Source organism: Chiloscyllium punctatum, chromosome 47 (assembly GCF_047496795.1).
Source record: "Chiloscyllium punctatum isolate Juve2018m chromosome 47, sChiPun1.3, whole genome shotgun sequence".
NCBI lineage: Eukaryota > Metazoa > Chordata > Chondrichthyes > Orectolobiformes > Hemiscylliidae > Chiloscyllium > Chiloscyllium punctatum.
Window position 1 is genome coordinate 35315961 of NC_092785.1, and position 13568 is coordinate 35329528.

Consider the following 13568-nt stretch of genomic DNA (forward strand, 5'->3'; position numbering starts at 1 on the left):
TTGTTGGTTTTTTGGACAAGGAGGTGACCCTGACCAAGTGTTACAGACTGGCACATTCCAAGGTCCAGCATTACATTCTGAGGGATGCATTAAAGCTCAGCACAACTGCCGCCAAGACACTGTGGGGAAAGACCACTGTCTGAGGTCTTTCTGCCAAATTTAAATAGTGGTCCATTCAGTTATCGGAGCTTTTGGATACCTCAAATATATATAAACATAATCTTACACAACTAAGAGATACCTTTGGTTTGTTTATTGGACAGAGTGTGACTCCAAAGTTTGTTTTGTTTTCTTCATATATTATTGTGCAGACTGTTAGAAACAAGTTTTAATAAAATTAGACGAGACCACCAAAACTGGAAACAAGATTATTTATTCTACGATCTTGCAAGAAAGGGCATCAAACGCAGAAGCAAATGAGCAATGAACATTCAAACTAGTACACAGTTATACTTTTGAGCTGCGTGAGGTCACCTCTTCTGACTCCTACATTACCCAATCAACTTTATTCTCTAACTTGCGATCCGTTCTTATTATTTCCCCCCCTTCTCCAAGTTGGCGACCCTTCCCTCTGTAAGTGCTGACATAAGAAAGATTTTGCTAAACTTGGAACTTGATGTTCCTTTCATTTTATCTTTTTTGCTTGTAACATTGTTCAAAGGTACATTCCATTCCTGAATATACACTTTAACAATGTGTCTTTTCTTGCCTAGTTTATGTGTTTCAGCTATCTCAGCTATTTTGCTGAGACTAAATTATTTAAACTATCATGATGAAAGAAATTATTTACTAGAGTAATTATGCACTAAAGTTAGTACCCAATTATACATTTCCCTGCTGCTTGCTGATTTAATCATTGTCTGTATCTGCCCTTTACACTCGATTTATCAGCACTATACTTAAGCTTATTATCACTACCTTTTTGCGAAAACAACACACTTCCCCATTTCTTACAACTCCCCCATTTCTTTTCTTTTACCATTTGTTGTTTTTGCAATTTTATTTTCTGCCCTCTTTTCACCCTAAGGTGCAGAGGTTCACAATCTTGCTACTTCTGCCCTCCTAAGTTTGCCTTTTTTTAAAACTCTAGGAGTAATCTGCTACTCTCTCTTTCTTGGGCGCGCGCTGTTGTCATGACCAACATTGATTGTTGTCCTCCTAAAGACATTACCAACTTACTCATTATCCATTTTAACACGTTAAATCCTATCATTAGACCTACTATTATCATTAATACATAAATGCCTAAATTAACTAACCACTTTCCCCAACCAGTCAGTCCCCAGTCGCCCCATCCCCATCCCTCATCTTTTCAAAGTTCATCCCCAATTTCTCTTATATTCATTGTCTTTTTCTTTACTATTTCTGCCTTATCTTCTGTGGAAGAGGTGTCTGGGATGAAAGTGCAGCATTCCTTACCAATCAGAGCACAGGTTCTTCCTTTTTGGGCCAAGAGGTAGTCTAAAGCCATTCGATTCTGTAAAGCTGTTAGTCTTGTAGCAATTATTTCGGTGGTTATGGCCGATATTTGGGACTGGGTTTCTCCCAATGTGTCGACGGTATCATTAATTAACTTCTCAAGGGCAGCTGCCAGTTTCTGTATTTCTGCCCCTGCCCTTGCAGCGCCGTAGTTTGGGAATAGTGTCCACAGCAGACCTCTCCTTCAGAGACCGCTTGGGCCTTACGTCTTATTTCCCCCTTCCTTTCTCAGGTTGTGCCCATGTTTTTCTAATCAGAGGTGAGGAACGATATAAGCGAGGTAACAGCAGCCACTCCAGCCTTTCTGGCTTTGAGGCAGTGTTTGATCAACATCATAACATGCATGCATTCCTATACATTCAAGCACGCGAATGTATTTCTCCCCGGGAATAAATGGATTAGCCGTCAGGCCGCATACCCAATATGTTCCGTTTAATATTTGGGGAATGGTCGTGGCAGTGGCTTGGCTGGTGTAGACACAAGATGATTTTCCTAATTGGAAGGGTGCGGCGTCATTCTGATTATAGAAACAAGTGGTATTGACTGCACCTTTCGGGGGGAAACTCTAAGGCCATCGATAGCAACCTGGGTTTTTGGGGCTTGTCTAGGGAACCATCTCGCAAAGTTATATTTACCCCTGTCAAAACTCCACTTTGTATCATTTGAGCTTGAGTCAAATTGTTGTACGTTGTACACTTCTCCTTTGGTGAACGGTATTACCGAGGTCGGGATCCCAGATTTGCCATGGTGTGGGACCTCTGCACAGGCCCAACAATTGGCAAATCCTTTTTGTTCAGCATAATTTTGGCATCGTGAAGTGAAGTGATTTTTCCCCCCTCCTTGAACAGTTAGTACTATTAACGTTACAATGTTATACTAGTACCCACCCATCTCTGACCCCTGCCTACCGTCCTGTCTGTCTTAATCTTTTAGGCGCCAGGAAGAGGTGAGTCCATGCAGCCCTTCCAATCAATAACTATATATATGCATAATCAGACGTAAAAAAAAGTCTTTTGTCTCAGTTCATCCCTTCTTTCTCAACTTAACATTCAGAGGGTTGTCTGTAGGATGAGTGTGCCACTCCGACGTTGGGGCGTTCACAGGACCTTTAATGGAGTGTGATGACTCCACCGTTTCTGAGCAGTCCAGGCAGCTGTCTCAATAGTCAGGAGGGTTAGGAATGGTCCCTCCCAGCTCGGGTGACATCCAGTTCCCATCTGCTGTCTTTGCAGCTCCTAAATCTTTTAGTCCCTTTTCCCCCTTTGCAGTAAACAACGGGGCACCCTGAAGACCTGGAATTGTAGGTATTAGGGAGTATATCACTGCTCCTTGTGGATTCAGGGTCGCTTCTTTAGGTACCTCAGCGGCCAGTCTATTTCCTCTTACCTCCAGTTCATTCCCCCTTCTGATGTCCGTTTATACGAATTATCGCTATTTCTCTCGGGAGTAACAGGGAGTCCAAAACTCGTTTTATCAATTCCTCATGACCTAGTTCTTTTCCTCTGCTATTTATCAGTCCTCTTTCTTGCCAAATTTTTTGGAAGGTATGTACCTTCCAAAGTTAGTACTCAATTATACATTTCCCTAGCGCTTGCTGATTTAATCATTGTCGGAAACTGCCCTTTACATTCGATGGGCCGAATGGCCTTACTTCCACTCCTATGTCTTATGGTCTTATATATCAGCGCTATACTTAAGCTTATTATCACTACCTTTTTGCGAAAACAACACGCTGCCCCATTTCCTACAAGCCTGAAATGCTTTTGTAACTCTAGCTGTATACATATTGTTGTGAATAAAGTACATCTTTGAAATGAAAAATCTTTCCTTAGATACGGGACCCAAAACTGCCCACAATATTCCAAGGAGAAAGTGAGGACTGCAGATGCTGGAGATCAGAGCTGAAAAATGTGTTGCTGGAAAAGCGCAGCAGGTCAGGCAGCATCCAAGGAGCAGGAGAATCGACGTTTTGGGCATGAGCCCTTCTTCAGGAAAGGCTTATGCCCGAAACGTCGATTCTCATGCTCCTTGGATGCTGCCTAACCTGCTGCGCTTTTCCAGCAACACATTTTTCAGCACAATATGCCAAGGGCCTTATACAGCCTGAGCAGCAGTACATCCCTGTTGTTGTATTCTAACCTTCTCAAACAAACACTAGCATTGCACTTTCCTTCCTTCCTTGCTGCCAACTGAGGCTGCATTTTTAACCTGAACACAGTCCTGAGCACTGTGAGAAACAAAGGTCACTCACTTCAATAATTTCAGTCCGAGACAAGATCTGAATCAGTAGTGTCATTTATTTTACACTTGCAAGTGGGTGTGATGTCCAGTGTCTATAAGGCAGAGGACATACACACCCCAAATTCAATTCATACACAACATTTATATGATTTGATTTCTATTGTTTTACACTGCTCCTCCCCTGTTTAGATCCTCCACTTCCCTAAGACTGACCCCCATTACCCCTGTTTATCTCGTGCCTTATCCAGCTTTGTCTGTGACAAAATGCTTATTTCTGGCCTCACAAGGCCGTTTGACCTCATCCTGCTGTAGGTCATTGTTGGGCATATTCTTTCGTCATCATTATCTACGGCCGCCATCTGTGCCTTTCCCGAGGCCGTTCTGATCCCTATGACCCTTTTAATTGGGGTTTGTTTCTGTGTTTTCGTAAAAGTGGGAAACAGATGTTTATACCTCCTGTTTGTACAGGCGTATCTAGCTTAACTTCATCCCCTCACAACATCTCATGTATTTGCCCGTAATATCTACCATTGTTTTGCTGTCACGTCTCATTCTGACATACAGTTTTAGCCAATGCAAAAACAATGAAATATTTCCTCCACATCGTTTCCATTCTTGTTGACTCAGCTCTTGGCTAAAACAACTACACACTGGTGTGAGCTCATTTTACTTTGTAAAATGGAATTGCAGAATTGACATTAATTCACCTAGATCCCACAGCACGGACTGACAAGTCCCTTTGATTTGCAGATTTCCAAAACCTTTCCCCCTTTTGAAAACAGTCTCTCGCCTTTCTCCTTCTAATCCCAGCGCATCACCTCACAGGCACTTCCCCACATGGCATCCCACCCCAAAGTGAACCTTCAGAGAGTCCTGACCGAGGACCCACCCCCCCCCCCCCCCCTAAATGAGTATCTTTGAGTGTGTTTCAGGTCTTGCAGCATCTGCCCAGAGACAGAGAGATAAAGCAGACCCAATGTTTGGATCGGGGGGGGGGGGCTGTGGGACTTGATGCTCAGACACACAATTCCTTCATCACTTTCCCCTCTCTGCCTGTGTGAGGGGGGGGTGGGTTGGGGGTGTTCATTCTGATCCATATTATTGTGGTTCTTGTTTCTCTTTAAAAGAGTTTTCTCCCTGAAGCAGCTGCTGACGGTCACTTGGGGGCACGAGGGCGAACCATTTCCCGCGCGCGGGACCTGAGGGGGGGGCGGGGCCTGGAGCTAAAATGGCGGTGGCGGCACGTTCACCGCCATCTCTCGCGCACGCGGACTGAGGGGGTGGGCGGGGCCTGGAGCGAAAATGGCGGCGGGAGCGGCACGTTCACCGCCATCTCCCGCGCATGCGACCTGAGGGGGGGGGCGGGGCCTGGAGCTAAAATGGCGGCGGGAGCGGCACGTTCACCGCCATCTCTCGCGCATGCGGCCTGAGGGGGTGGGCGGGGCCTGGAGCGAAAATGGCGGCGGCGGCACGTTCACCGCCATCTCTCGCGCATGCGACCTGAGGGGGGGGGGGCGGGGCCTGGAGCTAAAATGGCGGCGGGAGCGGCACGTTCACCGCCATCTCCCGCGCATGCGACCTGAGGGGGGGGGCGGGGCCTGGAGCTAAAATGGCGGCGGGAGCGGCACGTTCACCGCCATCTCCCGCGCATGCGACCTGAGGGGGTGGGCGGGGCCTGGAGCTAAAATGGCGGCGGCGGCACGTTCACCGCCATCTCTCGCGCACGCGGACTGAGGGGGTGGGCGGGGCCTGGAGCGAAAATGGCGGCGGCCTGCCCCACCCGCAAAGGAGCAGCGTCGGAGGAGGGAGAGCGGACTGTATCGGTAAAGTCTCGTGCCTGAAGGTAATGATGGTGGTTATTGGGGGGGGGGGGGTGAATGGAGGGAATGATTATTGTCCCTCCCTCCCTCCCTCCCTCACTCACTCACTCTGTCCAATAGGAGGCCAGGGATGATGGTCGGTCGTCTCTCCGTCTCTCTGATCCGGGAACTTCACTGTCCCGCAGGTTAGTGACCACTACCGGCCGCTAGTGGGAACTGCAGCCACCTGCAGAAATGCTCAGAGTCTGTCAGGGTCAATGAAGCTGATCATGTGAACAATCAGATTGTGTGTGTACACTGAGCACTCACTTTGGTATACATTCAGACTGAGAAACAAAACGACTGATTGTATATAATACATTGTTTGGATAGTTGCAAGCTTGTGCAGTTACATATTATTCAAAATTGAGCACAATATTGCAAAGAAAAAGAGCATTAGTCTGAAAAAGTTGAAATAGAGAAAATGTTAATTTCATGTAAAACTCAGGGCCACTGATTGTTTTGAAGCTGGGGTTGATTTCTGCCTTGTGTAGATCTGACACGTTAATCGTCTTTCCCCATCCCGACAGGTACTGCTCAGTGTTTCCAGCAGCTTCTGTCATTGTTTCAGGTTCCCAACGGGAGCAGTATTTCATTTGTCATGCTCAAAACAATCCCTGTGCTGCAATCAACATTCATATAAGGAATGGAAAGCAACGGAGAGGAACGCTGCCGAGATGGAGAGTGTGGCACTGGAAAAGCACGGCAGGTCAGACAGCATCCGAGGAGTTGGGGAATCGACATTTCAGACATAAGCCCTTCATCCGGAATTATGCCTGAAACATTGATTTTCCTGCTCTTCAATCCACTCTGCATTTGCAGCACCACATGCTCGACTCTGATCTCCAGCAACTGCAGTCCTCACTTTCTCCAAACTTATCTCATTAGGTCCATGCCCTCTAACAACCCACCCTCCCCTCCTGGCACCTTTCTCTGCCACTGCAGGAATTGCAAAACCTGAGCCCACACATTTCCGCCCACCCCACCTCCCTCCAACGCCCCAAAGGAGCCTTCCACAATCCATCAAAGTTTCACCTGCACTTCCACACATGTCATTTACTGTATTTGTTGCTCCCGATGAGGTCTCTTTTAAATTGGGGAGACTGGACGCCTTCTTGCAGAGTGCTTCAGAGAACATCTACAGGACACCCACACCAATCAACCGACCCGTGGCTGAACATTTCAACTCCCCCTCCCACTCTGCCGAGGACATGCAGATCCTGTGCCTCCTACATCACCACTCCCTCACCACCCGACGCCTGGAGGAAGAATGTCTCATCTTCTGCCTTCGAACACTTCAACCACAGGGTATTAATATGTACTTCACCAGTTTCCTCATTTCCACTCCCCCTACCTTTCCCCAGTTCCAACCTTCCAGCTCAGCACTGCTCTCATCACCTGTCCATCTTCCTTCCCACTTATGTGCACCACCCTCCTCTTCGTCATATCGCCATTACCCCTACCTCCACCTTTCACACTCTCGGCTACCTACTGCCAGCCCTACCCCCTCCCACTTATCTCTCCATCCCCAAGGCTCCCAGCCTCCTTCCTGATGAAGGGCTTTTGCCCGAAATGTCAATTTTCCTGCTTCTTGGATACTGCCTGACCTGTGCTTTTCCAGCACCACATTCTCTTGACTATGAAGCTTCTGAGATGCCAAGCAACGTTGGCTGGTTCGACATTGCAATTTCACAGAAACCACCGTCCAAAAGAGCAGCAGTCTGATGGACCTATTGGATACATTTATGCACTTTTAGACAAAAATGACCAATAAGTCGTATCTTGAGATTTTTCCTTTGAAAATCGCTTTAAAGCTGCAACATTGCGATGGCCAGGCATCAAACCCGGGTCAACTGCTTGGAAGGAAGCTATGCTCACCACTATACCGCCACTATGACAGTGAGCTTCTCACTATTCCCAAACATATTTAACTAAACTGTGATTATGACCAATTGAATGGGGCTGAAATAAAAACAGAAGTTGCTGAAAAGCCTCAGCAGTACTGGCAGCATCTGTGAAGTTAAATCAGAGTGAAACCCTTCAATCACCGAACCAGAAAGGTTAACTCTGATTTCACTTCACAGATGCTGCCAGTACTGCTGAGCTTTTCCAGCAACTGCTGAGATTGTGTCGCTGTATTTCAGATTCCCAGACCCCTGGGAATAACTTCTCAGCATCTACTCTATCTGTTCCTTAGAAGCTGATACATTCTAATGAAACTGCCTTTCAATTTTCTAGAATAGAGACTCAATTTATTCTGATACTCAGCATAGGAGTGCATCGAGTACCAAATAGTGAAGCTTATTTTTTAAGATTCATTCATGTGTTTGGGTCACCGCTGGTTGGGTCACCACCTACTGCACAAACATAATTGCGGTGGTGAAGATGACGATGGGTTATTACTTTGAACTGCTGCGACCATTTGGTGCAGGTGAACGCACCAAGGCAGAGAGTGCCAGGAGATTCAATCAATGGCACTTGTGGAACCGGGATATTTTTCCAAGCCAGGGTGGTGAGTGGTTTGTTGTGGAATTGTCAACTGGTGGTGCTCCTGTGTATTGGCTGTGCCTGGCTCACCATTGCCATTGGTCTGTAAGGAACCTTGGTTGATGTCTGCAGTCCATCTTGTGTACACTGCTCCTACTGAGGTTCCCGGATGGAGTCAGGGGATGTTTGTGGCTGTGGTGCTGAGCAAACTGCACTGTCAGTGTCTTCTACCTAAATATAGAGAGCACAACTACACTACATCATCATCAATCCATTTCACAGATGGACATCCAGTGATTACACGAATCTGTTGTACAAGGCTGTTCAGTGTAAAAATGACCATGAGATTGTAGACAGATTCACCTCTTCCCTGACAATAGGCTGAGGGACATCACATGACTGTTCCACTTTGTCATGTGTAAAAGCAGGGGCTGAGCTGATTGATACAGGGTTTGTTGTAGATGGTTTAACTCGGGGAAGTGTCACTTACTGCACACAGACCCTATGTATGTGTATATATTCATGTGTTTCTGTGTCTGTGAATCTGTCTGACTATCTGTGTTGACGTGGGTATGAGAGCGTGGGTTAGTATGCATCAGCGTTGTACTAGTATTTGTACGTTTGTGAGTCTTTCTATGTCTGTATCTCTCTGCAATGGGCTCCTGTTGCTTTGGGGTTTGTCTCAATTGAAATGTCTCTCAGTCCATGTTTCTTGTGTTTAAAGTGATACAATGCTGTTGGTCATGTTGATGTGTCTCTGTGTGCTCTTTGTGTGTGTGCCCACTTCTGGCTGCAAATGGGGCACAGTTTGTCCTGGAGTAAAATATGAATTAATTAGTTAAAAGCAATGAATCAATATCTCTGCCTCTCTCTGTGTCTGTCCCTCTTGTGTTTAAGTTGATACAATGCTCCACCCTCTGCTGGCCTCCCCACGCCACTGCACAATCAGCAGATTTTTGTTTCTGTGGCAATTTGTCCCTGCCCCTGTTCACTCTCTTTCTTCAGACAGTCTCTCAATGGTCTGAGTGACGCAAAAGCGAAAGGGGCTGCGCGGTGACGTCACACCAAGATGGCCACCCCCATGGAGAAAGACCGACAATGAGGAAGCAGCAGGAGGCAAGAGGTGACCGGGTCAGGACCGTGAGGCAAGGCAGAGGGTTCCCTCTGATGGCTAGGAGGAGGAATCAGCAGCCCCTGTCTCAAGGAATGAAACTTTTATTTAATAGTCCCACTGCGTCCTCAATCCTCCTTTCACCATCCTGTGAGAAGGCAGCACCTACCCCGTGAACAACCAACATTATTTCAATGTTATAACACAGAATATGTGTCACTGTTAGGAACCTCAGATGTATTAAACTTTTCACATTATTGTCCAGGGATGTGCAGGTTCGGTGGGTTAGACATGGGATAGAGTTACAGGGATAGTGTAGGGAAAGGATGGGTCTGGGTGAAATGCTGTTCGAAGGGTTGGTGTGGATTTGATGGGCCAACTGACCTCTATCTGTCCTGCCAGGATTGCATGATTCTCAGTCAAAACAGGTGGTGCTGGAAGAGCACAGCTGGTCAGGCAGCATCCGAGAAGCAGGAGTTTAAAATCACACAACACCAGGGTCTAATTGGAAGCACTACCTTCATCACCACGTGACGAAAGAGCGGTGCTCCTAAAGCTAGTGCTTTAAATTAAACCTGTTGGACTATAACCTGGTGTTGTGTGGTTTTTTTAACTTTGTCCACCCCAGTCCAACACCGGCATCTCCAAATCATGAGAAGCAGGAGAGTTGACATTTTGAACATAAGCCCTTCATCAGGAATTACTCCGTGAACCCAGTTATATGATTCTCAGTAAGCTGGATGGCTGCTTTGTGATGGAGAGCAATGCTCACAGCAGGGGCTGAGTTACCCACATCAGCTGAGGACATCCTGAAGAGCCTGCCTTCTCTAAGGTTAAACTCACCGCCAGTCATTTCTTTCAAATGAGAGTGACCTCCAGGGCAATGGTGACTGGGTCAGTGACAGAGACACAGTGGGGTCAGTGTGGTCTCCCCTGGGTCAGTGACAGAGACACAGTGGGGTCAGTGTGGTCTCCCCTTCCCCTGTGGGAGGGGCTGATGATGCCTTTCCTCAGGGATTCAGACGTGCTGCCAGGCAGGGCCATGCTCTCGAATATCATGGCTGGTTTAGTGCCATCGAGACAAATGCAGCTCATTGGGTCATTGCTTCTCGGAGCTTTATTCTCATTGGATTCTCCAGGGTGAGTGATTTTTCCAGACCCTCCAGTATAACATTGTCTGTGGTCTCCATGATGTCGGTAGGGAGTTGGATGCGAGGCTGTACCTTTTGTGGACTTCACATCACACCGTCCAGCATTAAACAATTCTCTGTACTTCAAAAAAGTCAGACTGTGAGGAAGATAGGGAAGAGATTGCTCGGCCTCTTACTGAGATATTTGTGTCATTGTCAGCCATGGGTGCGCTTCCAAAAGACTGGAGGGAGGCTGATGTGGTGCCATTATTTAAGAAAGTTGGTAAGGAAAAGCCAGGGAACTATCGACCTTTGAGCCTGACATCACTGGTGGGTAAGCTTTGACAAAAATAATTATTTTAAAACAAAAATGTAAAGAAGGAGATATCTTTCATTCAAGGAGCTTGTGGAGAGGCTGACACGTGGACAGCTTTGGAGAGAGTTTATTTTAATGCAGAGCTTGAAAGCTGTGACCAAAAGAGAAAATGCTGGAAAATCTCAGCAGGTCTGGCAGCGTCTGTAAGGAGAGAAAAGAGTTGACATTCTGAGTCTAACTGACCTTTTGTCAAAACTTTGATTTTCCAGCATTTTCTCTTTTGGTTTCAGATTCCAGCATCGGCAGTAATTTGCTTTCATCGCTTGAAAGCTGAGTGTTGGTTTATTTGAGGAGGAGACATTTATTTCGGTTGTTCAATTGCGTTTGATTTCTTTTCAACATCAATATTTATTTTGTATTTTTTGCATGTCATGTTAGATCTGCGGGAAAGGAGTGGAAACTTATTTTCATATATAAGCTGAATCGACAGCCCTCCTTCTTAGGCTTAATCCCACTGAGGGCATCCCAGAGACACTGAGTGTGATGCCCAGTAGATTCAGTGAAGTGATGACACAGCAGCGTCAGTCAGATAGATGAATGACTGTCAGGAAATGGAAGAGGGGCTTTCAGAACTCTCCTGCTGCTATTCTTCACTCAAACACCATTTTAATTTGTGTACAGTTGAAAGAGAAAGTGTCTCAGAGGAACATAGAAGTGGTAGTCAGATCTTGGGCACTAAGAATGAATCTTACGTTCAACAGGTTTGTGAAGATTTAAAAGAATCATTGTTATGGGGACTCTCCTGTCAGAGGCACAGATCGAGATTCTATGACCGTGAGCATGAACCTGGCATAGTATGTTGCTTTTCTGGTGCCAGGGTGAAGGAGGTCTCAAAATTTGTGAAGCATATTGTCAAAGGGGAGAGTGAGAAGCTGGAAGTTGTTGTATACATTGAGAGGAATGATATCATCAGGGAAAGGGTTACGGCTTTGCAGAGTGAGTATAAAAGATTGGGTAGAAGATTAAAATACAGAACGTAAAGTGTAGTAATCTCTGGTTTCCTTCCAGCCCCAAGTTCAAATTAGGGAAGGATAGGGCAGATAAACCAATCTCTGAAGTGGTGGTGCAATGTGCAGGGATTCCGTTTCTTGGATCATTGGGATATCTTTTGGGGTAGAAAAAAAGATGGGTTTCACCTGAACTAGAAAATGACCAATATCCTGGCAGGGAGATTTGCTTGTTCTATTTTGAGAGCCTGTAAACATTTCGAGATTGGGGTGGGGGCTTCCTAAGTAACAGTGAAAATACATAGAGAGCGAGGATAGTTCTGAATCAGAAAAGAAATACAAGGTAATTCGAAAAGACAGACAAGAGTCAGTCAGAACAAAGTCACTTTGATGAATTAAACTGCATGTATGTCAAATAAGGCTGATGAACTCAGGACATGGGTGGGAACATGGGGCTGGGATGTCATAGTTATAACAGAAACTTGGCTGAGGGAAGGACAGGACTGGCAGCTCAATGTTCAGGGATTTAGATGTTATAGGAAGGATAAGAAGAGAGGCAAGAGAGGAGAGGGAGTGACATTTTTGATTAAGGAAAATATCACAAGTATAATTAGATTAGATATTTCTGAGAGACCATTTAATGAGAATATATGGTTTGAAATGATGTAACTGAGGCCGAGGGGTGACCTTATAGAGGTTTATAAAATCATGAGGGGCATGGATAGGGTGAGTAGCCAAGATTTTTTTCCCTGGGGTGGGGGAGGCCAGAACTAGAGGGGCATAGGTTTAGGGTGAGAGGGGAAAGATATAAAAGGGAACCTAAGGGCCAACCTTTTCACACAGAGGGTGGTACGTGTGTGGAATGAGCTGCCAGAGGAAGTGGTGAAATCAAACCCAGGACCGTCTTATTTTGAGGTAGCGGTGCTAACCACTGAGCCACCATATCTTCTGTTTGGAAATTAGACAGGGGAAGTGACTGAAGTGTTAATGGGGGAACACTTTGGAACTAGTGACGATAATACCGTTGGTTTTACAACAGCTGTGGGAAAGGATAAGTCTTCTATAAAAGTTGAAGATCTTAACTGGAGTAAGGCACGTTTTAAGGGTAAAATATGAACTTTGAAAAATTGATTGGCTTAAACAATTCACAGCTAAAAGGATGACTGACAAATCAGTTGTGTGATAACGAGAGTTCAGAAACATTGTGTTCCTGATAGAGGGAAAGGCGAGGCTGGTAAGATTAGGGAAGAATGGATGAATAAAGATATCGAAGTTCTCATTCAAGAGTAAAGAAAAAGGGATCAACCGAATCTCTTGAAGAGTATAAAGAGTGTAGGGGCAAGAAGGAAATCAGGAAGGCAGAGATGGAATGAGATAGCCTTGGCAGGTAAGGTTAAATATAATCCAAACAAATTCTACAAATACTTTAAGAGCAAGAGAGCACATTGAGAGAGAGAGAGTAGGACTCCCAAAAGATCAATGAGATTGTCTTCATGCTGAACATCAGGAGATAGTAGAAGCATTAAATGAATATTTTGTGTCATTGTGATTGTTGAGAAACAAATGGGGGTTAGAGAACTCAGGGTGATAAATATTGAAGTTTGAAAACAGTTCACAGACGGAAGTGGAAATGCTGGAGGTCTTAAAAAACGTAAAGGTAGGTAAATCTCCAGGACCTGGTCAAGTGTGTCCCAGGATATTGTAGGCTCCTAACAGAAATACATGTATCATCTGTAAACATGGGTGAAGTAGCATAGGACTGGAGAGTGAAGAAAGCTACCTCCGAGTACAACAGGATCGTGATCAGCTGGGCCAATGAGCGTAGGAGTGGCAGATGGAGTTTAACTTAAGTAAATGTGAGGTGCTTTCAGTTCTGGTCTCCGCTACAGGAAAGATTGAAGGGTTTCAGAAAAGATTTCCAAGGATGTTGCTGGCATT

General features: G+C 45.7%; 1 long non-coding RNA gene across 2 annotated transcripts in view; it reads left to right on the top strand.

Annotated features, from left to right (window-relative positions):
• Positions 1–5470: 5470 nt before the first annotated feature.
• LOC140468578 (uncharacterized) overlaps positions 5471–13568 on the top strand; it is a 34624-nt gene continuing 26526 nt past the window's right edge. Inside the window, exons 1-3 of one of the 2 annotated variants that reach the window (XR_011955704.1) lie at positions 5471–5563; positions 5661–5725; positions 6110–7617. This is a non-coding gene — a long non-coding RNA (uncharacterized lncRNA). Of the gene's footprint in view, positions 5564–5660; positions 5726–6109; positions 7618–13568 lie in introns of those variants that run through there. The other variant, XR_011955705.1, reaches the window with a different exon arrangement.